Genomic DNA, 25,942 nt, shown 5'->3' on the forward strand with positions numbered 1-25,942 from the left:
GCGATGGTTGCTTCTGGGTTGATGGGATTATAATTTTCTTTTCTTTTCTGTGCTTTCCAAACATCCCACAAAGTGCTTACACTTAGGGAAAATTATTATTTTAAATCACTTAAAGCTTTCCTTGTCTAGGACACTATATGTTGATTTCTACAAAACATCTCATCAATACTAAAAAATATCTAGAGGTGACACCAGCAATAAACAGAAGTAAAATGTTCATGTTACCTCCAAGATAAGAGCTGTATATGTGATAGGACTAGTGAGAGGGAGCCTCTCCGATGGGGAGAAAGTAGAAGAGTTGGAGGCATTTTAGTGACTTCACCATTGTCCCCCCGAATCCACGCAGCTCAGGTATGTAACCTACAGAGTGCTTTCCACAGGTTCACAAAATAAAACCTCGCTGCATTCCACATGAGAGAAGGGCAGGCTCTAGGGTAAAAACAAGACTTGTCACCTGCCTCAGAACAAGTCCCAGAACTACATTTTCTAGGCAGTGCTTCTAAAATTTTGTCTGTGATGCTTTAAAGCATGCTGATCCAAAAGCTACTGAAAGGTCTGGCAAGGTCTTTTTCCTTCCATGTCAAGGAAGGAAAGGGAGCTAGAAAGGCTTAGGTTTTTTTTAACATGTGTTTATGTGGCATCGCTGATATTTTGGAATAAGTAGAAGCCATTGCTGTCTGCTTTCTAATGCTCTACTTATTGTTGTGCCCCTGACGTCATCAGTTGTGAGTGAGTAACATCACCTCAGCGTGCACTGTTTGAGTTGTCCTGTATTCATCACCCAAGTGCTGCTAATAGGTGGATGGTTGACTGAACGACAGACAAAATGTTGGAATCTCCTCCTATGCATGAGTCAGAGAGGAAGTTGCTACCATCTTCATGGTCCACTGAAGGCATTGCTGGAAGTACCAGGGGAGATCCCCAACTGTCCTTGTCAGAGCAACCCTGAAATGAAGATCAGCGTGGCTGTTTCAAGGGATTGGGCCAGGCCCCAAAGCAGAAATTACAGGTGACAGGTACGAAAGAGAAGGAGAGTTGGGGCATACGAATGAGGTTCCCTAAGGAATACTAAATGCTCCTGGGAGGTGGGATGGAGACACAATTTGACAGAAGTTCTTCCTTAATTCCTTCCGGAGATACAGGTTTCCCTCTGGGCCAGTATCCAAACAAGGTAGCTCAGTGAAACCTTGAAAGACAATCATTTAAAATCTGATATCAGGGGATCCCTGGGTGGCTCAGCGGTTTGGCACCTGCCTTCGGCCCGGGCTGTCATCCTGGAGTGCTGGGATCAAGTCCCACATCAGGCTCCCTGCATGGAGCCTGCTTCTCCCTCTGCCTGTGTCTCTACCTGTCTCTTTCTCTCTCTCTCTCTTTGTGTCTCTCATGAATGAATAAATAAAATCTTTAAAAAAAAACTGATATCATGATTCACAGACTAATTGACTGGGTTCAAATCCCACTTTTTTTCAAGATTTTGTTTATTCATGAGAGACACAGAGAGAGGCAGAGACATAGGAAGCATCCTGGTTTGGGTTCTGGATTTTTTGGAGGTGATTAATAGTATGTGAAATGTTTTAGGTTGTCAGACCTTCAACAATGAGTCCAAACAGTAGTGTACCGTGATAAAGCTATCCTGTCTTCTTAGTTAATGGCTTTCCAAACACATGGAGAGTCAGTTTAGGTAAAATACTGTGCAAGTTTCTATACATCAAGGAAAAGTTACATGGAACAGAATTTAACAGGCAAATAAGAAGACATAATTCCGGTCTATCACAAAAGGGGACAGTGAATTTAACTTCCCTAGAACAAAAAAGCAGGAGGGTTTTTAAGGGCTGAGGGGGGCTAGTAGAAACAGTGCTGGAGGATGTTAGGGGAGTCTGGTCCATGACTGGGCCATCTGTGTTTGCTAATTGACACTTACCAGTTCAGGCTCCTTCCCTCCTACAGAAACTGGGAGACCTTGATGTTCTCTTTCTTGATGATAGCATTTCAAAGATGGCTTCTTAGATCCTTAAAACAGATGGTTCTGGGTCATAAAAGAGGCAAGAGTCAGGAAAAGATTTACATCTCAAATGGCCAAATGGAAAATTTACAATTATAAGTTTTCTGAAGTAAATATTTGCTCTAAGACAAGGGAGGTGAGTGACCCCTTGTCAGTAGGAACCCAGTTTAAAGTTTAGTCAAGCGGAGGGGGAAAAGGCCATCTTGGTCATGTTCCTCACTTAGCAGGATCAGTCGATGTATCTGTGAAAGACAGAGCCATCTAAGGCATATTTTGTCTGATACCACCAGGATCCACCTGTCCCATACTAGTTCCCCACCCCCATCTGTAATAACCTGTCTCCTTTCTTACATGTCTGGACATTCCCACCATTTGAGTCATTCCTCTGAGTCAGAGAACAAAGGCGAGAGCACAGCTTGTAGAGGCCATTGTTACAGTGCTGGTGAGATTTGGGGGCCAGTAGTGAAAGACCTATCTGCACCTTGCTGTCAGGGCAAGGCCCTCAGCAAAATTTTGAGGTACACAAAGGCTCTCCCGACTGTTCCCCCCTACTGTGGCCCCTCCTTGCTGTTTCTGACAACTTGTGCTCCCAGAATCTCTCCTCCCCCCTTTTCTTTTTTCCTCCCAAGAAACTTGTTCTCGAGTCTCACACTAAAATGTCAAAAACTGGCTAAAAGCTGAGAGAAAGCCAGAGTGTTTGTAACCTAACTAAATCTTAAAGGGGAATTCCTGGTTCTGATCAATAGTGGGTCAGAATTGTAAAAGATCTCCCCCTTGATGCTGAAACTGCCCCTTTCCAGCAAATGGCTGCTGCACCGATGGGGACCCAGCCTGCCATGGACAAACCCCGGGTGGCCCTCGAGTGGCCCAGAGCCAGGCTCCTGAAGTGGGTGCCTGGAAATGGAAGTAGATGGGGATTCTGGAGGTGCTGGAGAAAGAATATGTCTAACCAAAGCAAGGTGAGGAAAACCAGTGCTTCCTACCTGCTGCTTTTACTAAAATGAGTGTTAGAGCGGAAAAATTTATGGAGCCCAAAAAAGGACCATGCTCTTCCACTTTATCCCTCAAGCAGTGTCTTGAGCCTTCCCTTCTATTTTATGAGAGGAAGTTTATCATACTCCAAACTAACTAAATGGCTTCCATACCTACTTCCTCCAACAATGCCTGCTTTGATATATGCCTCCAGGGCACAGCTAAGAGTTAATACATATAAGGCAAGAAAAGAGTGTCTGGTGTATAATGAATGCTGTATCCCTATCAGCTATTGCATTATTATTATTGTTGATGATGATAGGCCACGGTCTTGATTGTGAGTGATCTCCGGCAAAGCCAGAGTAGAAAAGTACCCCCGGTTATAGCTGCTAAGTCAGCACCATGAAACAGAGGAACTCAGTAAATTTCCACAAAAGAAGATATAATCATCCTGCTCTTTGCAAAGACTTAAGATAGTGAAATGGATGGTATTTTTTTAGGAATAGACTTCCCCAAGAATGCTGGTTTTGCAACGCTGTATTAGTGAAGCCAGAAGTCAACTGAACCTGTCTTTATTTGGGGTTACCTCTAGCCATACATGTGGGATCTGGATGGGGAAGGCTCCCAACTCTAGCGATATCTCCAAAGGTACCTCTTGTGCAAAATTCATCAATATAGCAAATATAAAGAAAAGCTCTGTGATATTTGAAGGATGGTGTGTCTTGACTCCTGTTAGCATCCCTGAAAGTGACCCCCTAGATTTATTACATAACACCAAGAATTAGCAACAGCAGTTCTGCTTCCTGGAGAAAGCCAGCTTCCAAAAATTGCAGTAGATCTGTTGGTATAGGGTAATTCAGAGCTAAACTGACCCAGCAGGGTGGATTTTTTTTTCTTTTTTTTTTTTTTTACTTAAAAGGGAACAATACAGTAAAGATAGTTTGTGTTTATGCCTGACCTAAATCTTTCACTTCCTCTCACAGAAGAGAAGCAGATGTTCAGTAGAGAGTTGGGGAGGGAATGGGGGAGATGAAGGAAACGAAATAACATTATGGTTCAAGTTATTCTTTTAAACATCAACCAGCTGTTCATTATCTAATGTAAGTGCTTAAAATTTCAACACAGAAGAATCTCTTCATCTTCATTCATACATTAATTCTTTATGCCCTACTTACTTCACCTTTCTTTTAAAGGCAGAAATGCAATAAAAGCAGAGTTAACAATTACACAAGCAACTTTTCAACATATGCTGCTGAGGCAACTAGATACCCACAAGGAAAAGGACTAATTTAGACACTTACTTCATGCCATACAAAAAATTAACTCCAAATGAATCATAGACCTAACATTCCTTACTAAAAGTAAAACTACACAACTTTTAGAGTGCCTGGGTGGATAGGCAGTTAAGTGTCTGATTCTTGAGCTCAGCTCAGCTCTTGATCGCAGTCATGAGTTTGAGCCCTGCATTGGACTCCAGCCTAGGCATGGAGCTTACTTAAAAAATAAAATAAAATAATAAAAATAAAAGTATACAATTCTTAGAAGAAAACATTGGAGAAAATCTTTGTGACCTGAGTTAGACAAAGATTTCCTAGAGATGATATCAAAAGCACTTCCCATAAAACAAAATATTGATTAATTAGACTTCATAAAAACTTAAGAGTTTTGCAGTTCACAAGACACCATTAAGAAAATAAAAAGACAAGCCACAAACTGGAAGACAATATTTGCAAATTATATATCTCATAAAAGACTTATGGCCAGAATATACAAAGAATGCTTATAATTCAATGATAAGAAAATGAACGACCCAATTTAAAAATAGAAAAAAGATTTGAATAAACGTTTCACTAAAAAAGATACGTGAATAGTCAATAAACACATGAAAAGATACATGTCATTTGTCACTAGGGAAATTCAAATTAAAGTTGTAATAACATAGCACCTCCCATCCACTAAAAGGACTGTGATTCAAAAGGCAGACAATAGCAAGTATTGGTGAGGACATGGAGAAACTAGAATGTTCACACATTGTTGGTGGAAATGTAAAATGGCATCCCTACCTTGGAAACAGTTGGGCAATTTCTTAAAAAGTTAACATTAATTAACCGTAAGGCTCGGCAATTCTACTCTTAGTTATCTACTCAAGAGAAGTAAAGACGTATATCTACAACAAAGACTAGTTCACGAACATTCGTGGCAGCATTAATCATAATAGTCAAAATCTGAAAACAATCCAAATGCCCATCAACTGGTGAATGAATAAACAAAACGTGGTATATCCATACAATGGAATGTTATTTAATAATAAAAAGAAATGAAAAACTGATGAATGCTACCAAATGGATGAACCTTGAAAACACTATGCTCAGTGAAAGAAGCAACTCACAAAGGCCAATAATATATGATTCCATTTATATGTAATGTCCAGAATAGACAAATCTACAGGGGCAGAAAGTAGGTTAATGGTTGTCTGGTGCTAGGGGAGGGGATCCTTTGGGATGAGAAAATATTCTGAAATTGAGTTATGACGATAGCTGCACAACTCTATCAATTTACTAAAATCCATTGAATTGTACAGTTTAAATGGCTGATTTATATGGTAAATGATACCTCAATGGAGCTGTTAAAAAAGAATACACAAACCATAAAAACCAAAGTCTGCAAATATTGACACAGAAAATCAGATTAAAAGGAATAATTGAGGGGGTCCCTGGGTAGCACAGTCGGTTAAGCATTGGACTCTTGGTTTTGGCTCAGGTGGAGATTTCAGGGTCGCAAGATCGAGCCCCGTGTCAGGCTCCAAGCTCAGCACAGAGTCTGCCTACGACTGTCTCCCTCTCCCTCTCCCTGTGGCCCCCCCCCCACTCATGCTCTTGCTCTCTCTCTCAAATAAATAAATAAATCTTAAAAAAGAATTGAGTTTTAAACTGATCTTCCTGACAGCAAAGGTAAAAGCAAAGAAAACCATAGAATATATAACTTTAATAAAATACATAACCTTATTCTCATTTTTTTTTAAGTAAGCAAGTAAATCTACTTTTGGAAAAGTCTTTTTTCCTCCAAAAATGATTTACAAGGTATAACTTTATATATATGGTAACAGTGTAATGCTTATTGAAGTGTCATCAGTTTTGTTAAAGATTTTATTTATTTATTCATGAGAGACACAAAGAGAGGGGCAGAGACACAGGCAGAGGAAGAAGCAGGCTCCATGCGGGGGAGCCCAATGTGGGACTTGATCCCAGGACCTGGGAATCATGCCCTGAGCCGAAGGCAGATGCTCAACCACTGAGTCACCCAGGTGCCCCCTCATCAATTTTTTTTTTAAGAAAAAAGAAAAACTCAAAGTGTTCCATACATGCCATTGCTTATAGAGAGCCTCAATAAGAGTTGAGGAATGTTATTAGGCCTTAGTTTGGGCACAGGACTTTCCATGTGGATCCAGAACATATACCACAGAACCAAGTTCAGGGAACTGCAACTCAACACAAACTGGTTGCTGAGAGAAGCTAAACGAATGAATGCTTAGCCTCCCTGTTTGGGTGTATTTCTCACACATCATTTTACTCGTTGGGGCTTTCACAGGTTTCTACCTAAGACAATCCAAATTTGAGTTTACTGGTGAGCTCATAATTTTCCTACCTGTTTTCTGTGGCTGATTGAAAGGAGAGTCTCATGCTCAGACTACAGATGTGTAGACACTGAGGAAATGAGAGTCTGATTTATGCTCTTGCTCAGTAGTGTGACCTTAACAGAGTGGGCAAAGGACAGCAATAGGTAAATAAGACTTTTCTCAAGAAGAGCAGCTTTGGATCTGTTCCCAAGGCACTAAAAAGTAGAGGAAAGCCCTGAACTTCTGTACCTACAGTACTTAAGAGATATCCTTGACCTGAAAGATTTTTAGGGGAGAAGCTGGGGAGGACCTGCCACTTATGAACTCCAATGCAGCTCCTCTGGAGTCATTAATTTGCACCAGCATTGAGTCCCCATGACTCCAATGGGTGCTGTTGGCCCCAACAACACACCACCACCCTAGAACACCTGAAGCATGACTACACTTAGCTATTCAATAGACCCGTGTAGCTCTACTTCATAGGAACACATTGTAAAACTGGCATACTTGACACCGAGCTTTTTCTCCCGATAAAATCCAAACATTCCTGCAGGATCATGTCATCAGCACAGAGAATAAAGAATACCTTTGGGGCAGCCCGGGTGGCTCAGCAGTTTAGCGCTGCCCTCAGCCCAGGGTGTGATCCTGGAGACCTGGGATCGAGTCCCACGTCGGCCTCCCTGCATGGAGCCTGCTTCTCCCTCTGCCTGTGTCTCTGCCTGCCTCTCTCTTTAATGAATAAATAAATTAAATCTTTTTTTAAAAAAAAGTATACCTTTGTATTGGATATGTCAAGAGACATAGCATCTGGTTTATCTAAAAAAAGTGGATTCAAATTATCATAAATTAAAATTAAAACTGGGCACAGTCACATTTAATGCTACCTAAAATTGGGATTCATCTCAAGGAGCTCACTGTGTTTCACAACAGGAACTGTGATAGAGTCACTGGAGAAAAATAAAAGGCCTTGGAGTTCAATAGATCATACTATGTCATTCTAGATATATGTCATAAAAATCTCAAAATATTCTTAATCTCAACAACAACAACAAAACCCTGATTAAATAATGGACACAGGACTCAAAGAGGTAATTTTCCAAAGAAGATATACAAATGACCAATAAACACATGAAAAAATATTCAACATCATTAATCATTAGGGAAATGCATATCAGAACCACCTCACATGTAAGCTACTAATGAAAACACAAAAGGGGCGCCTGGGTGGCTCAGTCAATTAAGCATCTGCCTTTGGCTCAAGTCATGATCTCAAGGTCCTGGGATCAAGCCCTACATTCAGCTCCCTGCTCACTCAGGGGGAAGTCTCTCTCTCTCTCTCTCTCTCTCTCTCTCTCTCTCTCTCTCCCCCAGATAAATAAATAAATAAATAAAATCTTTAAAAAAAAAAAAACAAATGTTTGTGTAGATGCAGAGAAATTGAAATCCATGTTCACTCTTATGTAGGAATGTAATGCTGCAGTCTCTATGGAAAGTAGTATAGCAGGTCCTTAAAAATTAAAATTAGAGTTACCATATGATTCAACAATTCCACTTCTAGGTATATACCCAAATTCAAATTGAATTGAGAGTAGAAACTCCAACAGGTATTTGTACGTTCATGTTCACAGCAACATTAGTCACAGTAGGCAAAGACAGAAGCAATCCAAGTGTCCATCAGTAGATGAATAAAGTGTGGCAAAAAATAATAAAATAAAATAAAATAAAATAAAATAAAATAAAATAAAATAAAATAAAATAAAATAAAATAAAATAATAAAATAAATAAAATAAAATAAAAATAAAGTGTGGCACACACGTGCAATGAAATATCAGTCAACCTTACATAGGAAGGGAATTGCAACACATGCTACAACATGGATGAACCTTGAGGACATTATGCTAAGTGAAATAAGGCAGCCACAAAAAGACAAACATTGCATGATTTCACTCATATGAGGTACCTAGGATAGTTAAAATTCATAAAGACAAAAAATAGAACCGTGGTGGCCAGGGGCCAGCCAGTAGGGAGAATGGGGAGTTGTTATTTAATGAGCATAGAGTTTCACTTTTGCAAGATGAAAAGGTTCTGGAGATTGGTTACACAACACTGTGAATATACCTAACACCACTGCACATTTCTCTTAAAAGTGGTTAAGATGGCAAATTTTATGTTATGTGTACCTTACCACAATTTAAAAATTCCTTTAATGTTCTTAATCAATTTCTCCAGTAGGTGAGTCATCTTGCCAGTTGTGGAACAGAGTCCAAAGGCTCCCTGATTCAAGCAGGATGTTAGACGTACTGAACCAAACCTGTGGTTTCATTAAGAAGAAAGCTGAATTTGAGCTGCCTTTTGGCAGCTGTTGCAGACCATATTTTGAGCCCTTCTTTCAGGGCCTTCACCACATCTTTCCCAGGCTTCCTAGTTGAGAAGTGAAGACAGAAACAGTAAGATGAAGATGAAAGCTCACCATTTCCAAAAATCTGGCTCTGTTTCCACTTGCCATATAATCTGGGCCTCCGTTTTTGAGAAGGCCAGAACCACGTCCGACAGTTATCACAGCCTCCCACACGCTGTATCGACCAGCTCGCCTCGTAGAAGGAAAAGTACCAGAGATATCGATGAACTGTCAGACTTTCAGCATTCATAACTAAATTAGGAACAGAAACTTAATGAGAGTGGTGGTGGCGGCCAAGGGAAGGCTGATATTCTGACAAAGGAAAGAAAGAAAGAACCTGAGAAAATGGAAGACAGAATGGGCCTGGAGAAAGCAGGTGAGGTGGAGGTGAGGGGTGAGGAGGCATGGGAAGAGACAGCCCCAGACAGAGACTAGGGGCTCCCACACCGCCTCCAGCTCAGGGCTCTCCAGACACAGTGTGCATGTGCACGCACACACACACACACACACACACACGCTCTTCCATGTGTCTGGAGAAAGTGAGGGGGGTAAGAAATGAGGATGTGCTCACATCCAACTGTCTCTATGTCAACAGTTCCAGAGGCCTCAGAGGGGAATAGCTGACTTTCTTCCATGTCACAGTGAATGAGACACCACAGGGAAACATCCCGCATTCCCACTCGTGCCTGTGCCCTTTTATCTGCACCCACTGCAGTGAGTCCATCCTCTCCTCCACCACAGTGACAGCAGAGTCTCTTCTCTCTTCTCCAATCACTCTGACCCACACTCTGGATCCCACCCCTTCTGCTTTCTGAAAGAACCATGTGTCCTCCATTATTCCTTCTCACCCCTATATCTTCATCCACTCCCCTCCCCTTAACATGCACATGCACTCTGATGTCACCTATTTAATTAAAAAAAAAACTCAAAATGCAAGAGAGAGAGAGAGAGAGAGAGAGAGAGATACACAAAGGAATATTATTCAGCCATAAAAAAAGAAGAAAATCCTAAAGAAGGAGGAGGAGCCAGGGGTTGGGGGGGCGGGGAGGAGGAGAAAATCCTGCCATTTACTACCACATGGGTGAATCCCGAGGGCACTATGCCAAGTGAAATAAGTCACAGAGAGAAAAACAAATGCTGTATGATCTCATATACGTGTGGAATAAAAAATAAAAAATAAAAAAATAAAAAAAAAAAAACACCAAACTCCTAGAAAAAGAGACAGGGTTGGGTTTTGTCAAGGGTAAGGGGTAGAGGTAGGGGAAATGGGTGAAAGAGGTCAAAAAGACACAAACTTCCAGATCCAAGATAAATAAGCTGCGGGGAGATAATGTACAGTACGGTGCCTACGGTTAACGATACTGTATTATGTACTGGAAAGTGGCCGAGAGACTAGATCCTCCAAGTCCCCTTCACAAGAAAAACAAAACAAGACAGCAAGGTGAGGGATGTTGAGCCTACGGCAGTGATCGTCGGCAATACACACACTATCAGATCACTACACTGCGCATCGCAAGCCAATATGAGGCCATGTGTCGGTCGTATCACAATAAAACTGGAAGGAAAAGAAAACAAAACTCCTAGACCCTGCATCCCCTTTTCAGCCTGTCACTTCACAGCCAAGATTCATAGGATTTCAGTCCACACTGGTTTTCCTTCTCTCCTGGGCCAGGTGAGCTGGCCCTGCAGCTGGCCCCTTCAGTCCTCCTGCCCCCCCAGCAGGAGACACATTTGAAATCATGGCCTTATGGGGCCACTGGGCAGCACCCGACCCTGTGGGCCAGATGAAACTCCTTAAAGCATCATCCTCCTGGATGTTCCTGGACGTCGTTCTGTCCTCCTTTTCCTGGTCCTCAGACTGAGCCCCCCCTCCAGCTAACAGCCCCCACGCCACCTCTTCATGTCTAATCCCACATTGTAGGACAGCGCTAACATCGAATAAACCTCTGGAAATACTTGATAGCGGGGTTCAAATAATGCAGTGGTTTTCCGCCCTGGCTCCCCCTTAAATTCAGCGGGAACCTTTACAGAGGTATCGATACCTGCCCCCCAACAACTCGTGATTCTGATTGAACGGGCCTTGGATGAGCCCCAATTAACCGTATCTTCTAAGAGCTTCTCAGGTGCTCACCACTAACCCTGTCACCCCCAGGGGGGACTCTAAGGACAGGAAATTTGCAAAATGCATAACTATCATTTTAGAACTTAACCCTTTAGTTAGAGTTCAGGTGGAGCTTTAGAATTCTGAGGCAGTGAGTCTTAAGGGTCTCGTTGCAAGTTTACACTGAAGGTTGCTCACAAGTCGGCTCATCCATCGTCGCGCAGTCCCAGATTTCTCCTACCCTTGCTCAACCTGAAGCCCAAGAAACCCACGAAGTCACACATTTTGTCAGACGCACAAGTGGCCTGATGGCTGCAAACCTGGGAGGTTTTTCTCTCTCTCTCCCTTTTGAGTCTGCCAGGATTCTTGGGAGTGCCTTTGCCCCACCTTCCCCCGGGGTTTCCAAGTACCAACAGGCCCAGACCTTTCCAGAAGCTCTGGCCCTTCCTCTCCCTCCTGCCTTAAGGGTGCAGAGTCTGCTGTGTGCCTGTTAACTGTTTACCAGGGAAGCGTCTCTCACAGGGTTGGCGTGACCAGAGAGGCATATTCACACAGAGGCAGTTTTATTTGTTTCGTGTACTTTATTATTTGACTATAGTTGTGGTTTCTGGGGGTTCAGGGTGAAGAGGTGGGGAAGGAGTTGGTCAAAAGAGGACTGGAAGTGTAGAAACAAAACAACCAGAAAGAGCTGTGAGACCCAACCACACTGAGAAACAATTCCATCCACCTGGTCCCCCCAACCCCCCACCGGTTTCCTTCCAGATTTTGCTACAGCCATCCACCCACCCACTTCTTTATGTCAGACAGGGAGAGAGGTAATGATTCAAAACTGCGTCTTGAATTGGGACCAACCTGCTGTGTCCAGGTGGCTTGGACAGTCATCTTAGGAGCAAGAGGACAGTGTCATAAAGGTCTGAAAAGTGACTGTAAAAGATTCTGGGAATGGCATGTTGCCAGGAAATTCAGGAGGTCTGGATGTTGCCCCCCACCCCCGATCCTTCTCAGCCAAAATACAAACAAACAAAAAAAAGCCTCCAAAATTCAATTCATGGAAGTTCAGTCCTGAACGCAAAACTCGAGGTCAGATTGTGTAGGGGGCTTCATACCGGGAAGGGCTTAAGGACCTACCATTTCTGCCACTGTTGATAAAGGTCAGACCCTACCTATTGACCATATTGGGCAGACGAGCCAAAGGAGGGTAAAGGGGGGGCAGGGAGGCAGCACAACCCCATTTGCCAAGGGCAGCAAAGCACACCAGGGTGTGATGACGGCGCCACAGAAGGCACTGGTCCAGCATTTGCCAGAGGCAAGGGTTGCTGCGCTTGGATTCCAGCCCTAGTTTGTCCCCGTTCTCCCCCGTGAGAAAAGGGTAAAGTTGTCCACAGACTCAGGCTGCCTGAGGGGGGGGCACCTGGGGGGGCCCAGCTACAGCCACGGAGGCCCTAAGATGCCTTTTGGGCCAGAGTCAGGGACAGCAGCCACATAGATTGTTTTCCTACCTCCAGAGATCAATCGATCTATTCCATCTACATCTTACTTGTTCATTCCGATTCAACCTTTTAAGATAAAAATACACTTAAATACTAAAATATGAAGTTCACTGGCAAATTTTGAGGCTCTGTTAAGTATGCAGCTCAGGGATAGGTTTTCTGAAGGGCGATATTTACTATGAGGGGGAACTAAATTTGAGAGAAAGCTAAAGAGTGGAGTCATCTAGATAGGAAATATAAATTGGGAAAAAAATAGAAAAATCAGAACATTCTGGGACCCTCTGGAGGTCTTCCTTTCTCCCCAGTGATGACCATGGAGCCTCCTTCTTTGTATAGAACCAGACCTTCCCAGCACTGTCTGGGTACTCCCTGGCTTGACTCATTTTCACCCAAGGGTAGGGAGGGCAAAAGGAGAGTGAGGTATTTGTGGAGGTTCAGCCACACTTTTAAATGTGCCCAGCTCACATTCGGACCAGTGTGGGGTGTGGGTTTTATAGCCGGCTGCCTCTCCTCGGTGATTAATGGAGCTCCCCTGAGACCTCCTGCTCCCGGCTCCTCCTCCATCTGGGCTAAGAACCAATGGTTCTCAGGCTCCAGCTGAGAAGCTGGTACAAAGAAAGTTCCTATGTAGTCAAAGATGACAGGGTGATGAAGACCTGACACCCTGCTAACCGTGGACCCCCTGAGTTGTTTTCCGGGACCCAGACAGCCGTATGATGCCAACACCCTTACCAGATCCCTATGCTCTTGCTGGGCAAACAGGAAATTCAAATCTTACCCTCCCTGGGCTTGCTGTGGACCATGACCCACCCTCCGCAGCCTTCAAAGCTTTCTAAGTTACAACCTGACCCTGATTCTTCCCTGACTGACTTATGTCTGGGGTCCCTCTCTCCCACATAGCAGCTTTTTTGAACAGAATTCAAGACCCTCCGAGATCCAGCTCTTGCCTCTTTCCCCCATCTCATTTCCCACCACTCCCGGTCTCAAACTCTGCCTTTTGTTGGTATCTTTCTCTCTTTCCAATGTTTGACACCCCCACCTCCACCCCCCGCCCGGTGAACCCGTACTATCCAAAGGTGTGGTCAGTCCTGGAGTTTTCCTAAGCTAGAGCAAGGAGGGGCCAATTTTCCAATATGTGCATTGAAGCCATGAGGAAATGGCAGGTTCTCACTTACTATGTTGCCAGATGCAAGCAACTCACTCTAGGCCCCTCCAGATCGCACTTTTTTGTGGGAAATTAGCCATGCAACACCTATTTTGAAGCCATTGTGATTGGCCCTCTTCGGCCTAAAAGGAACATTATGGAGGAAGACTTCAGGCAGTGCTTTTCCTGAATGACCCCCACCCCAGGAGGGGAGGAAAGGCTGCCCTCCTCCCCCGGTTCCAGGGAGCAAAGGCGCACTCTCAGTGGAAGACAACTGCAGAGCATAGCGCATGGATCTGTGAAAGTCCTACACTAATAGTACCCCCTTTTTCTCAGGCTTTCCTCACCTCTTCTCCATCTCGCTGACACCATGTCTGCCAAGTTTAGTATTTCATGGTCACTGGGCCTGGATATAAGATTTAACAGAAAATAATCAAATTTGTTTGAATTTCCATTTCTTTAAATCTTTCTATTAAAATCACATATTTTTTTTCTTGATCCACTGGAGAAAATAGAGGTCTTTCTCTGGCAGACATTGCTGATGCATTTTCTATTAGGTAATATGTAAGCTTTATATTACAGATCCCATCACCAGTCACTTGGAAATTCCTCATCTTTGTCAAGTGCATCATATTTTATTCTAGAGTATGTATTATTACATTTGGCCTTTCCATCAGTCCCCACTACTCCAGATGTTTCTAAATTACAACCCAATCCTGTTACCTCTGTGATTTAGTTACTTTCCCTTTCAACCACACAAAGTCCAGGCTCCTTTGCATAGCACACATGGCTCTCCAAAATCTGCCTTTTGCTTCTCATTTCTTACCCTCCAGATTTCATACTGTTGCGGTTGACTGAAGATATAATACTTTCTTATACATTGATGCCTTCATATATTTTTCCCTCTCTGGGATTGCCCTTTTGATCTTTGTCTACTTGGTGACACTATTTGTCCCTTGAGAACCAGATCTAGTGTCTTCTGTTCCATGGAACTGTCCCTGGCCACCCAATGGCAGAATTGATTACTCTCTCCTCTGAGTCACAACTTCAATCCCCATACTTATTTCTACTATGGCACTTGTTGCACTGATTTGCAATAACTTCAGTAGGTCACCGGCTCCTCTAGTAAGCTGTGAATGCCACAGGAACAAGATACTCATCGTATTAATTTCTATATGCTCATTGCTTGCACAACAGCATTGCCGTCGATCTGTAAATTATTTTTTAGACTATTTTTTTTAAGATTTTATTTATTTATTCATGAGAGACAGAGAGAGAGGCAGAGACACAGGCAGAGGGAGAAGCAGGCTCCATGAAGGAGGCCGACATGGGACTCAATCCTGGGTCTCCAGGATCAGGCCCTGGGCCGAAGGCAGGCACTAAACCGCTGAGCCACCCAGGCTGCCCTGTAAATTATTTTTAAATAAATGAGTAAGAATGAATTGCACAGGGCCAGTAAGAAGAAAGAAGACTATTGGTCTGTTATTATAATTCCCATTTAACAGAAGAAGAAACTGGGCTAGAGGCTAGACCTACAAAACTGAAGGGACTTAAACCAAAAGCTTAGAATCTAATAGCTATACTACAAAACAGAGGCAACACAATACTAGGGAAGCTCAGAGAGATTAGTTTCCAATTGGGAGGATATGGGAACTGCCATTCTATAGATCCTTAAAGAGGAATAAGAATTAAACAGTAATGATGAGGGCCATATTCAAACTTTTCTGAGGGGCACCCGGCTGGCTGAGTCGGTAAGTGTCCGCCTTCAGCGGACACTCAGGTCATGATCCCAGCGTCCTGGGATGGAGCCCAGCGTCCAGCTCCCCACTCAGCAAGGAGTCTGCCTCTCTCTATGCTGCCCTCACCCCGCTGCTTATACTCTCCGTCTCTTTCTCTCTCTCTCTCTCTCAAGTGAATAAACAAATAAAATCTTGAGAACAATGGACCTTGAAAAAATTTTAAATAAAACTTTTCTGAAATGCAGGAGTAACAAATACAAATCAATGAAAATAAAGAGGAAAGCCTACTTCATAAGAAACAACATGAGCAAAGGCACAGAGCTGGGAGTCTTGAGGGAAGGTCATTGAGTTCACATGACTACAGTTAGTGGCAGTGTCGTGGGAAACGAGTCTGGAAGGTCAGGTCAAGTTCCATCAGGCAGATCCTTGACATTTTGACTCTGCAAAAGGGAGGCTTTGAGATCAGAAAATCATTTTCCTTTATAAAAAGCTCTTGATAAAAAATATATATATATTATAACAACCAGAAATTGGAACTCCTCAGGCAGGATTGCCCATGTTTTACCACAATTTATGTTATTCAGCATGATCATCTACCTCACCTAGCTTCAAATGACATTCCACTCCTTCCAAAATCAACTCTACTCTAAGGAGCAAAAATTAACTCCCTTGAAGGCATTAAAAAAAAAAAAAATCAAAAGGCTCCAAAATAATGAAATTCCAAAAGCTTAACAAATGGCAATAATGTAGAAATACGCTTTCATTTTGAAGGAGATGGGCTGCATGTGGATATACAAATCCAGGTGTGTTTGTCAAAAAAGAAAATCAAAAAAAAAAAAAAAAAGCAAGAAAATCACATTACTCTAGAGTCAGTAATGGGGATGTTTAAAGCATGTACAGATCTGTGTGGGTAGGGAAGGTATATAGATGTCAGAGATGTGAAAACAAAGAGTAGAAAAATAACACATTGAGTGCCAGAGTTTTCATATCTCTCCATTGGCAACCACAGCCTCTTACTCTTCAGATAAAAGGGTGTCCCATTCAGTCACCAGCCAAAGCCAGAGTAATGATTTAACTTGCAGCATAATCATGAAGCACAACAGGGCCTGCCTCTTCCTTCACTACCTCCCCAGGCCAATTCTATTAAACTAAAAATAAAAAAATAAAAAAAAGAATTTCAATTATAATAAATACTATGGGGAAGAAGTAAACAACTTTCTAAAGTACCATATTTATTACTCTTACTATCCATATATGAGCTTCTCCCATGACAGAAAAAAGAAAAATATTTACTAATCTTTCAAGAATGGGGTGAAATTTAAATAATTGATGTGACTAAAAGCTACAGCTCCATAAGGGTCAACCCATGTTCAATGTTCTTTTGTTACAATTAATGAAATCAGCTGCAGAAAACTACAGCTCATACTTTAAATAGCACTTTATTACCAAATCTGTCTCATAACCACAACAGGGAACCAGCAAAATGGTCTTTGTTTTTTTAAACAATTTTGTTGCAGTGGTTGCTCAGCAAGGTTTTAGAATAGCCTTCAGGGAATCTCACTGGCAAGACCATCAACTCATGTGGATGATAGAGTCATAATTATTCAAATCGGGTTTTGTTTTAGTATCTCAAATGTTCTCTCTTTTTTGTGTGTGTGTGTAATAAATAATGTATTTCCTTCTCCTTTTTTTTGATACTCAGCAGTTTCTCCAGTTTCTTACCAAGATGATTTCCCTTTTCTGACCATCCTAACATAGACCTACATAGAACGATCCCAGAGACTTCGTAAAATGACTGTCCTTGTTTAAACAATGCCCAGACTCAGGACTTCTGAAATGCAAATTACAGGGCTGGCTGGTCAAGAAAAGAGGAGTTGGAGTGGGTGAGGAAGGCCTTGGCCACTACTTTCATCCCAATGAAAGTTCAGGAGCCAAAGTGTCTCGATTAGAGTCAAGACCAATGCTCAGGACCAATTTCTCAGATCAATAATAGCCCCCCATGCGACAGTGTGAAGGAAACAAAGCAAATGAGACAATACATACTAAAACTTAATTTGCAGAAAACACACAAATTTATGTCTGCATATTTTAAAGGACGTTGCCCTTTAGAGAGCGTTTGCCAGACACGCAAGCATGGTCACAGGAGCTCGGCCTTTTTAGGACAATGTCAAATAAGATATTTGCCCACACATGTTTTTGCCAAAGTACAGACAAGCAGGACAGGAATCCATCTACCAAGAGAAATGCCTCAGGTTGTTTGCTCTTGACAGGCTCAACTTTACCTACTCTTCCAAATGAGATTTGTTTTCCTTCTCAGTGTCACCCGGTAGATCTACCCTCCTGTCTGCCCTACTCTGGGAGAGCGCAGTCAGTCACCAAGAGTAACTCTAAGGCCCTTCTGAAAGGGTTTTCTCTCCAAGGAAAGTATACAATATATTGGGTCTGTTGTCCACCTGCTGCTTTACATATGTATTACTCAACCCGTGCAAGTTATGGGTGATAACATTTTAAGGGGAGAACACGAAGGCTTGGTAGACCAGATGGCATGCTCCAAGTCAGACATCCAGAAAGGTCTCACCCTGCTGTGAATGGCTCCAATGCCACTGCCATTTAGCAGACAAGAGAGACTGTAAGACTATGTCTTACCCAAGTGATCCCTTAGCAAAATCCTTGAGTAATATTGTCTGGGCTTGGCAATAGCAGGTATTGGGGTACTGTACTCTAGAGGGACGAGGGGCAGGTCAGAGGTCTTCACCCACCCCATTTACATTTGAAATTCAGGGATGCTTGTGGGGAAAAGTAGCCCTGGATTATCCTGGGCTGGCAACACATAACCAGAGAAGCTCTTGAAAGAGTGGGACAAACGTGATTTCCAGGGATCGAACGCAATACCTCGAAGTTACCTTCCTTCTTGTATTGGGCACACTGTTCGAATTTTCCAAACCTCGAGGTAATTATGCCTTATTATTTAAAAAACAGTGCAATTTCTACTAATTGTCTCAGCCCCAGAAATGATGCAAAATTGCTCTTTTCAGTTTCAGGAAATCTTTTCTTCAAAAACAAACCACGGCGATCCACCACTCCTGGGACAGCTAACCCTCAGGTTTCTAAAATGTGCTGAGGCATTTCTGCAGTCTGCCACCGGGCCTGGGTGTGTAGCTCTCACCCTCAAAAGTCCCAAGATCAAAATAGTACCTGGAAAATGGATGCCTTAAAGGTCTCTCTGAAAATTCCATGTGTCTCAGCCATCTGGTGTAAGTTATTTATTATTCAATGAAAGTTCAGTGAAAGCCCTCAGCTACCACCATTCTCCACCCTACCACTAGACACCCCTAATTCCAGAGCTCATCCAGCAGAAAAGGCTACGGACATGGAAACCAAGCCTACCTTCTGGAGACCCGAACCAAACCTGGAGAACTGAACCAACCTTCGGAATTCAACTCACAGCAGAAAGCAGGTTAAGAGACAGCATTCCACATATCTGTCCACCCCTTCAGCCCCTGTGCATCTTTTATCTCTGCTCAGCCTCCATCCTATTTGTACAACCACACATCAAATATGTCCAAACTTTAGGTTGGCTGGGGTGAAAGTCTATAAAGCCAGGACATAAGTCATAGCAGGAGGGTGCAATGATGCAAGCTCAATGTTCTCCCCAGTGCGTCTGTGGTACTCCACAAACTCAGTTCAGTGGAATCTTCACCCCAGCAGAATTTAATAGTACATCTTCCAGCACACTCCTCATGCTTTTCTTCAGCCTGACTCCTTCTTGGGTGCCACCTATGCTTTCTGCTCGTGAGTGATTCCCACAAGATCAAACGGACATCCAGACATCAAAAATAGATAAGGTTTGGGACAGATGGTCCCAGTGTTTTGAACCCATTTTTATGGAACTGTTTTGGTCCATCAACAACCTCGGAATGCCAAGGACGTCTTCCAGAATGATCCCATTGTCCTTTCCTGCTCCAACAATCCAAGGAAAAAGAGTTTTCCTTCTTTGTGTATCAGAATCACCCCAAGAGATGGTTATGCATTCATCTTCCCAGGGTCCATCCCAAACCTACTGAACCAGAGTATCCAGGAGTAGAAATCAGGGCTGTCTGTTTTAACAAGCTTCCTTATTGATCCTAGTGAAAATGAAAATTTGAGAGAAATATCACTGCAACCTAAATTAGTAATATGAAAATTTGAAATCAGGGTGCCAAACACTTTCTTTACAACTTAGATCTTTCCTAGAATATATAACTGTCCTAAGAGAGGACAGTTTCCTTTCCAGAGAGCTCCAAGATTATACTTGGAGGCATTCAACGGGGAGTCCTACCCAGCCCCAAATCCTGGTCATAAGGAGATGAAGACACAAACTATTACCTCCCATCTCCCACCTTCCCTCATTCCTGACCAAGAGCTGACTGATCACAAATATGATTACTTTGTTAGTAAGAATCCTTTCCTACACTAGTGTTTGCTTTTTTATGATGAAAAGATGTGATGAGTTGGACAGAATATTTTTAGAGGATTTGTTGTCTTTGTTTTCCCATAGAAGGACTGTATCTCCACTTTAATGGTAAATACGTTGCACCCAAACACCTTTCACCTCAAGGACTAAGATCCTTGAGGTGAAAGTCCATAAAGTTAATAGGGCACTGAATACAACTAATAAATAGCTGACTAACAGCATGACCTGAGCACATAATGAGAGCTTTGACTTTACTCTGAGCCTCAATGGAGAGGAAGCTCAAAGTCAGTTAGCCACGAATGGGAAACTCATGTTCACTTTCGACATCTCCTATTTTCCCCTTTTTCACTTCCATAGTTGCAAGTTGAGTTTCTATACGCAAACAGCCCTGGGTAAGCCCAGCTGAAATAATGCCAACTAACCAGGTCACACAGATATAGAAGCATAGCGACTAATAGAAGGTTAGAACTTCAAGTGACCACACAAAATAGGATCATTAGCTTCTCATGAAAATGGGAGAGTAGTTGATAGAAATTTTCCAAAATATCAAGAGAAGATAAATGTAAAACAGGTCTGTATAAACCATTAAAATGCTCAGGTTTATATACAATATAAACCTTTCCATTGATGCATTCAGCAAATGTTTGTTGAGCACCTACTGTATGGCAGGCACTGTGCTAGGCACTGAGGATTCAAAGATGAGTAAGAAACAGATTGGGCCTCAAAGAGCTGTGTTTCTAGTGAGTGGAGACAAATATGTGAATGCAGGTGTGCATAAGGAACTATGGGTGTTAGGCAGATGGTTGGACAGGTTACTACCAGGACAAAAGAGGGAATAGTCAACAGGTCTTTGGGAAGGCAGGAGATAGCCTGTATAGTCTTCAATCATTAGTAGGCATTCACTGAACAGATAAAGCCACAAAAGGCTTTCAAGGCAGCATGAACAGAAGCTTTTAAAAAGCCATAAAATGCATGGCACATTTATAAAATATCAAATAATCTGGAACATCTGGAACACCACAGAGTGCAAGAAACAAGACCCTTAAAAATGATGACCCTGAAGAAGTAAGCAGGGGCCTCATGAAGAGCTCTGAGTAGCATGCCTGGGTACTGAGGCTCCAGAGGTTACTACCAAAGAGCTCTCAGTCTTCAAGTCTGAGTTCACCCTGGGTGAAATGTAGAGATGAAGTGTAAGCAAGGAAGTATCAGAGGCAAGGAATCAGGGCGGAGGCCATGGCAATGACCTAGACAAGATCATGAAACTGAATTAAAGCAGGGGTAATAGAGGTGCATACAGATGTTAAGAGCTACTAAGAGAGTAAAAACAATAGGCCAGGGATCCCTGGGTGGCGCAGCGGTTTGGCGCCTGCCTTTGGCCCAGGGCATGATCCTGGAGACCCGGGATCGAATCCCACATCAGGCTCCCGGTGCATGGAGCCTGCTTCTCCCTCTGCCTGTGTCTTTGCCTCTCTCTCTCTCTCTGTGACTACCATAAATAAATAAAAATTAAAAAAAAAAAAAAAAAACAATAGGCCATAAACAAAAACCCAGGTGACCTAGTGTCTCTCTTCTTATTCCTAAAGTAGTCAAGTACAGTTTATTTACTGAAATGATTCCGTGTGGAGCATAAATTTGGTGTGAGGCAACTATCTGCATTAATTTCATTTCTCTGATAAAATGTACAAGAGTACTATTGAGTGGTAAGACAGCTGAAATACACACAAGGCAGGATGGAAAGAAAAGAAGAGCTCAGGGTAATATAAAATAAGCAATTCTCAGGAGTTGCCAGAGGTCAAAAGTTGAGGGTAAAATTTGGTCACAAAGGGTTACTAAAAGGGAATTTGGGGGGGTGCCCACAGGGAACAGATAAAATTACTCTATATCTGGACTCTTATGGTAGCTACATGACTTTTTGTTTAAGTAAAAACTCATAGACCTATACACCAAAAAGAATGAATTTCTCAGAATAGGACTCTGAGAAAGGAAACCTACTTACTCTTGGATATTCATTCATTCATTCAACAAATACACATATTCAACAAATAGTACATACTCCATGCCAGAAACTGGGAAATGGGCCCCATGGAGCCTGCAGTACATTTGAAAAGATATTCACTAAAGATATATCTCTGTAAATTCAATTACAATTGTGATAGAAAAAACTAAAGAGCAACAAAATATGAAAGCATGCAACAAGCTTCCCTGAAGTAGTGATGTCAAAGCTGAACCATGGGGGGGACTGGGTGGCTCAGTCGGTTGAGCACCTGACTTGATTTCGGCTCAGGTCACAATCTCAGGGTCATGAGATGGAGCCCGGTGTTGGGCTCCACTCTCATCATGGATTCTGCTTGAAAGTCTCTCTCTCCCTCTGCCTCTCTCTCTCTCTCTCTCTCTCTCTGTGTCTCTCATGAATAAATAAATAAAATATTTTTTTAAAAAACCTATTAAAAAAAAAAAAGATTCTCACTCTCCCTCTGCCCCTCCTCCCACCAAAAAAGCTAAACCCTAAGGATAAGTCAGGTTGACTAAAAGTGAAGAGGATGGTCAAGGGAGAGTGCCACATCTGGGAAGATCCTGAGGTGTGAGCTCTCGCATATTCTGCACTCTTGCATACACATATACACACTCACAAATACCCTCACAAACTTCCCTTCTCATGTACACAGTAATAAATTTTCTGTTTCTTTCTAAGACCCTTTCTGCTGTGTACATTTCCATAATGGAAATTCTTAAGGACTTCCTATAGACCTCCTAGAACTGCCACTTAGCAGATATGACACCCCAATAACATTATTTTACCTATATGTTCCCCAATTTGGGGCCCCCTACTCAGCAGGGAGTCTTCTTGAGATTCTCTCCCTTTCTTTCTGTCCTTCCCCCACCGAAATAAATAAATAAATCTAAAAAAAAAAAAAAAGACTAGCACTTTAAGAAAAAACCAACAATACCAAGTATTAAGGAAGGTGGACAGTAGCTGGGTCTCCTCCACATTGCCAATGAAATTGAAAAATCACACAACCGCTTTGGAAAACAGTTTGACAGTTTCTTTTAAAGTTAAACAGACACTCATCATCTGCACCAGCTACTCCATGCCTCGGCATTTACCGAAATGAAACAAAAATCATAGCTCCACACAAAGACTGTCCTTGCAACTTTATTCCTAATAGCCAAAAACTGGAATAATCCAAATGTCCACCAAGAGGTGAATGGCTGAAAAAAAAAAAAATAGGTGAATGGCTAACAAATTGTGTTATTGATACTACCCAGCAATAAAAATATCCTACTATTAAATGCAACCACGTAGACGAATCAAAACGTCATGCTGAGTGAAAGAGACTGAACACCAGAGTACATTCTGTATGGTTCCATTTCTATGCTGTGCCAGAGAGGCAAAACTAATCTATAATCTAATCTATAGAAATCAGATCAATGGTTACCTGGAGCAGTGAATGGAGAGAGGGATCGAGTGCAAGGGGTGTGTACAAGGGAACTGCCTGGTTGATGAAAATGTGCTGTCTCTTGACTGTGGTGATGGTTGTGTGGGTGTATGCAGTTGATGAACTATACATTTAAAAATACCTCTTACTGTATGCAAACTATACCTCACAAAGTCAATTTTTAAAAGGATAGTTGCCTAACTCTTTAAATTAGAAGCTGTAGCTTCATCATCATCCTGCAAGGAGTCATTCAGCAGTATACTCTATAAGGAACAAGTTCTTTATGAACCATACGCAGGCACCCCAAATAAATGTCTAACCGTGTGTTTGTGTAATATGTGCAGGGCTGCAGACACAGCTGCCCATTAAACGGTCTCCTGCCCATCGTCTCGGATTCTGAGCCGCAGAAGAAACTGTAATTTCAGTTCCCATCTACCTACATATCCTCATTAACTATTTGTTGACCAATTCCCGAAGCAAGTGAGTCTCTGTGTTTATTTTTTAAGCAAGTTCTATCATCAGAAATCTTGGCTGCCTGCCGAGCTTAGGGGTACATACCCTACAAAACCTGCCCAGTCTCAGATCAGAGGTAATGATTAGTCCGACCATATAACAAACCAACACTAATACCGGCCACATAAGCTGCTCTAATTACCTCCCGCTCCTCAAGGACCCTCCTAAAGACTTAAAAAAAAAAAAAAAAAAAAAAAAAGGAAAGCTAGACCTTATTCTCCTTCAAGTTTTCCTATCTATAGTCAGAAATTGATGGACCAAAGCAAAGCATCATAAACTAAGGGCACCACTAGCCTGCGCAATGACCACACATGTTGAGTGCCTCCATCTGTTGGAAAACCTCCCTTATGGATTTGGAGCCCTAATAAGGTAGCAGGATGCTCACTTCAGCGGCACATGTACTAAAACTGGAGTGATACAGAGGACATTAGCATGACCTCTGCACAAGGATGACACACAAAATCCTAAAAAAAAAAAAAAAATAGAAAAAGAGAAGAGACTTGTGGTTACCAGAGGAAGGGAGTGGGGGTGGGGAAATTGGGTGCAGGTGGTCAAAAGGTACAAACTTGCACTTACAAGATAAGTAAGCACTGACGATGCATTGTACCTGATGACTGTAGTTAACATTGCTGTGTGGTACATCTGAAAGTTACTAAGAGAGCAGATCTTAAGAGTTCTCATCATGAGGAAAAACAAAAAATGTTAACTATATGAGGTGACAGATGGTAACTCAATTTCCTGTGGCAGTCACTTCAGATGCATGGATGTCAAGTCATTATGCAGCATATCTTAAACTTACCTACAGTGCTGTATGTCAGTTATAGCTCAGTAAAACTGAGGGGAAGACAAACAGCAGAAAATGCATAAAACTTACCATGAGTTCAAATCCTGTGTTATCTACTTTATTCGTTTTCCATGGCTGCATAGCAAATTACCACTAACGCAGCAGCTTAAAACACCAGCCATTTATTATCTGGCAGTTCGGCAGGACCGAAAACTGAATGGTCCTGGTGGTACTCCCCTCTCTGCGTGGAGTATCACAAGGCCAAACCACAGGAGTCAGCTGGGCAGGGCTCTTATCTGAAGGTTCTAGAGAAGAGTCTACTTCCAAGCTTATTCAGCCTGTTGGTAGGATTCAGTTCCTTGGGCATGTAGGACGGAGATCCCATTTTCCTTCTGGCTATCTGGGAACTACCTGCATTCCTTGGCTCATGGCCCCCCCTTCCTTCACCTTCAAAGCCAATAATTGTAGGTGTAATCCTTCTCAGGCTTAGAATCTCTCTTCCTCTTCTGTGACCAGCCAGAGTCCTTTAAAGGACTCCCTTCCTTTAAAGGGCTCGTGTGATTAGACCAGGTGCACCTGGATAGTCTCCCTACCTTAAGGTCGACTGATTACTAACCTTAATCACATCTGGAAAATCACTTTGGTCATGTAATATAGCGTAATCACAGGAGTAACACCGGGGGTAGACACTACGAATCCAATCCTAGAATTCCACGTATCATACTGATGCTAGATTTTGTGCAGCACCACTGACCTTTCTTGTAACCCTAGAGATACCATTCACCCAAACATCTTAAAGTTGTCTTTAAAAACAAATACTGCCAGTCAGTGACTCAGAACCTACTTCCCAGATTACAGTAATTAAGACTAGAATATATATATATATTCTAGATATATATACTATATATATATATATACACTAGAATATATATATATATATATATATATATATATATACACACACACACACACACACACACACACACCAGACTTTAAGGAACTATGCTTAAATTCCAAGTGTTCAGGGCAGAAAGAAGTCAGTATGAGCTGGGAAAATCTTCATAGAAGTGACACCACCCAAGCAGAGCTTTCTAGGATGCAGAGAATTTGGGTAGGCAAGAGCAAGACCAGAGACGGGAAAAATCAAGGCAACAGCTGAGTAGTGAGGAGACCCACCTGACAGCCTATTTGGGAATAATGGATAACCAAACAGATGGGGGAAACTAAAGAAAAGATGGCTTTGTAAATCAGGACGAGAGTTTGCATTTGATTCAATAAGCAATCCTGAGCCT

At 42.3% G+C, this 25,942-nt stretch overlaps 2 long non-coding RNA genes and 1 other non-coding gene across 12 annotated transcripts in view; 2 read left to right on the forward strand and 1 right to left on the reverse strand.

The window, feature by feature from the left end:
* The window catches only part of LOC140624847 (uncharacterized), a 69,277-nt gene extending 57,038 nt beyond the window's left edge, over positions 1-12,239 (reverse strand). The window contains exons 1-4 of one of the 10 annotated variants that reach the window (XR_012024289.1): positions 11,943-12,225; positions 1,922-2,026; positions 744-945; positions 226-429 (exon numbers count right to left, since the gene is read on the reverse strand). This is a non-coding gene — a long non-coding RNA (uncharacterized lncRNA). Of the gene's footprint in view, positions 1-225; positions 430-743; positions 946-1,921; positions 2,027-9,061; positions 9,260-11,942 lie in introns of those variants that run through there. The other 9 variants (XR_012024288.1, XR_012024292.1, XR_012024286.1 and 6 more) reach the window with 9 other exon arrangements.
* LOC140624848 (uncharacterized) lies at positions 12,047-19,543 on the forward strand. Its single transcript, XR_012024295.1, has 3 exons — positions 12,047-12,241; positions 18,245-18,413; positions 18,499-19,543. It is a non-coding gene; the product is annotated as an uncharacterized lncRNA (long non-coding RNA).
* A 4,700-nt stretch (positions 19,544-24,243) lies between these two features.
* LOC140625265 (U6 spliceosomal RNA) lies at positions 24,244-24,351 on the forward strand. Its single transcript, XR_012024622.1, has one exon. It is a non-coding gene; the product is annotated as a U6 spliceosomal RNA (small nuclear RNA).
* The last annotated feature ends 1,591 nt before the right edge of the window (positions 24,352-25,942 follow it).

This window comes from Canis lupus, chromosome 35 (genome assembly GCF_048164855.1).
Source record: "Canis lupus baileyi chromosome 35, mCanLup2.hap1, whole genome shotgun sequence".
Lineage (NCBI taxonomy): Eukaryota > Metazoa > Chordata > Mammalia > Carnivora > Canidae > Canis > Canis lupus.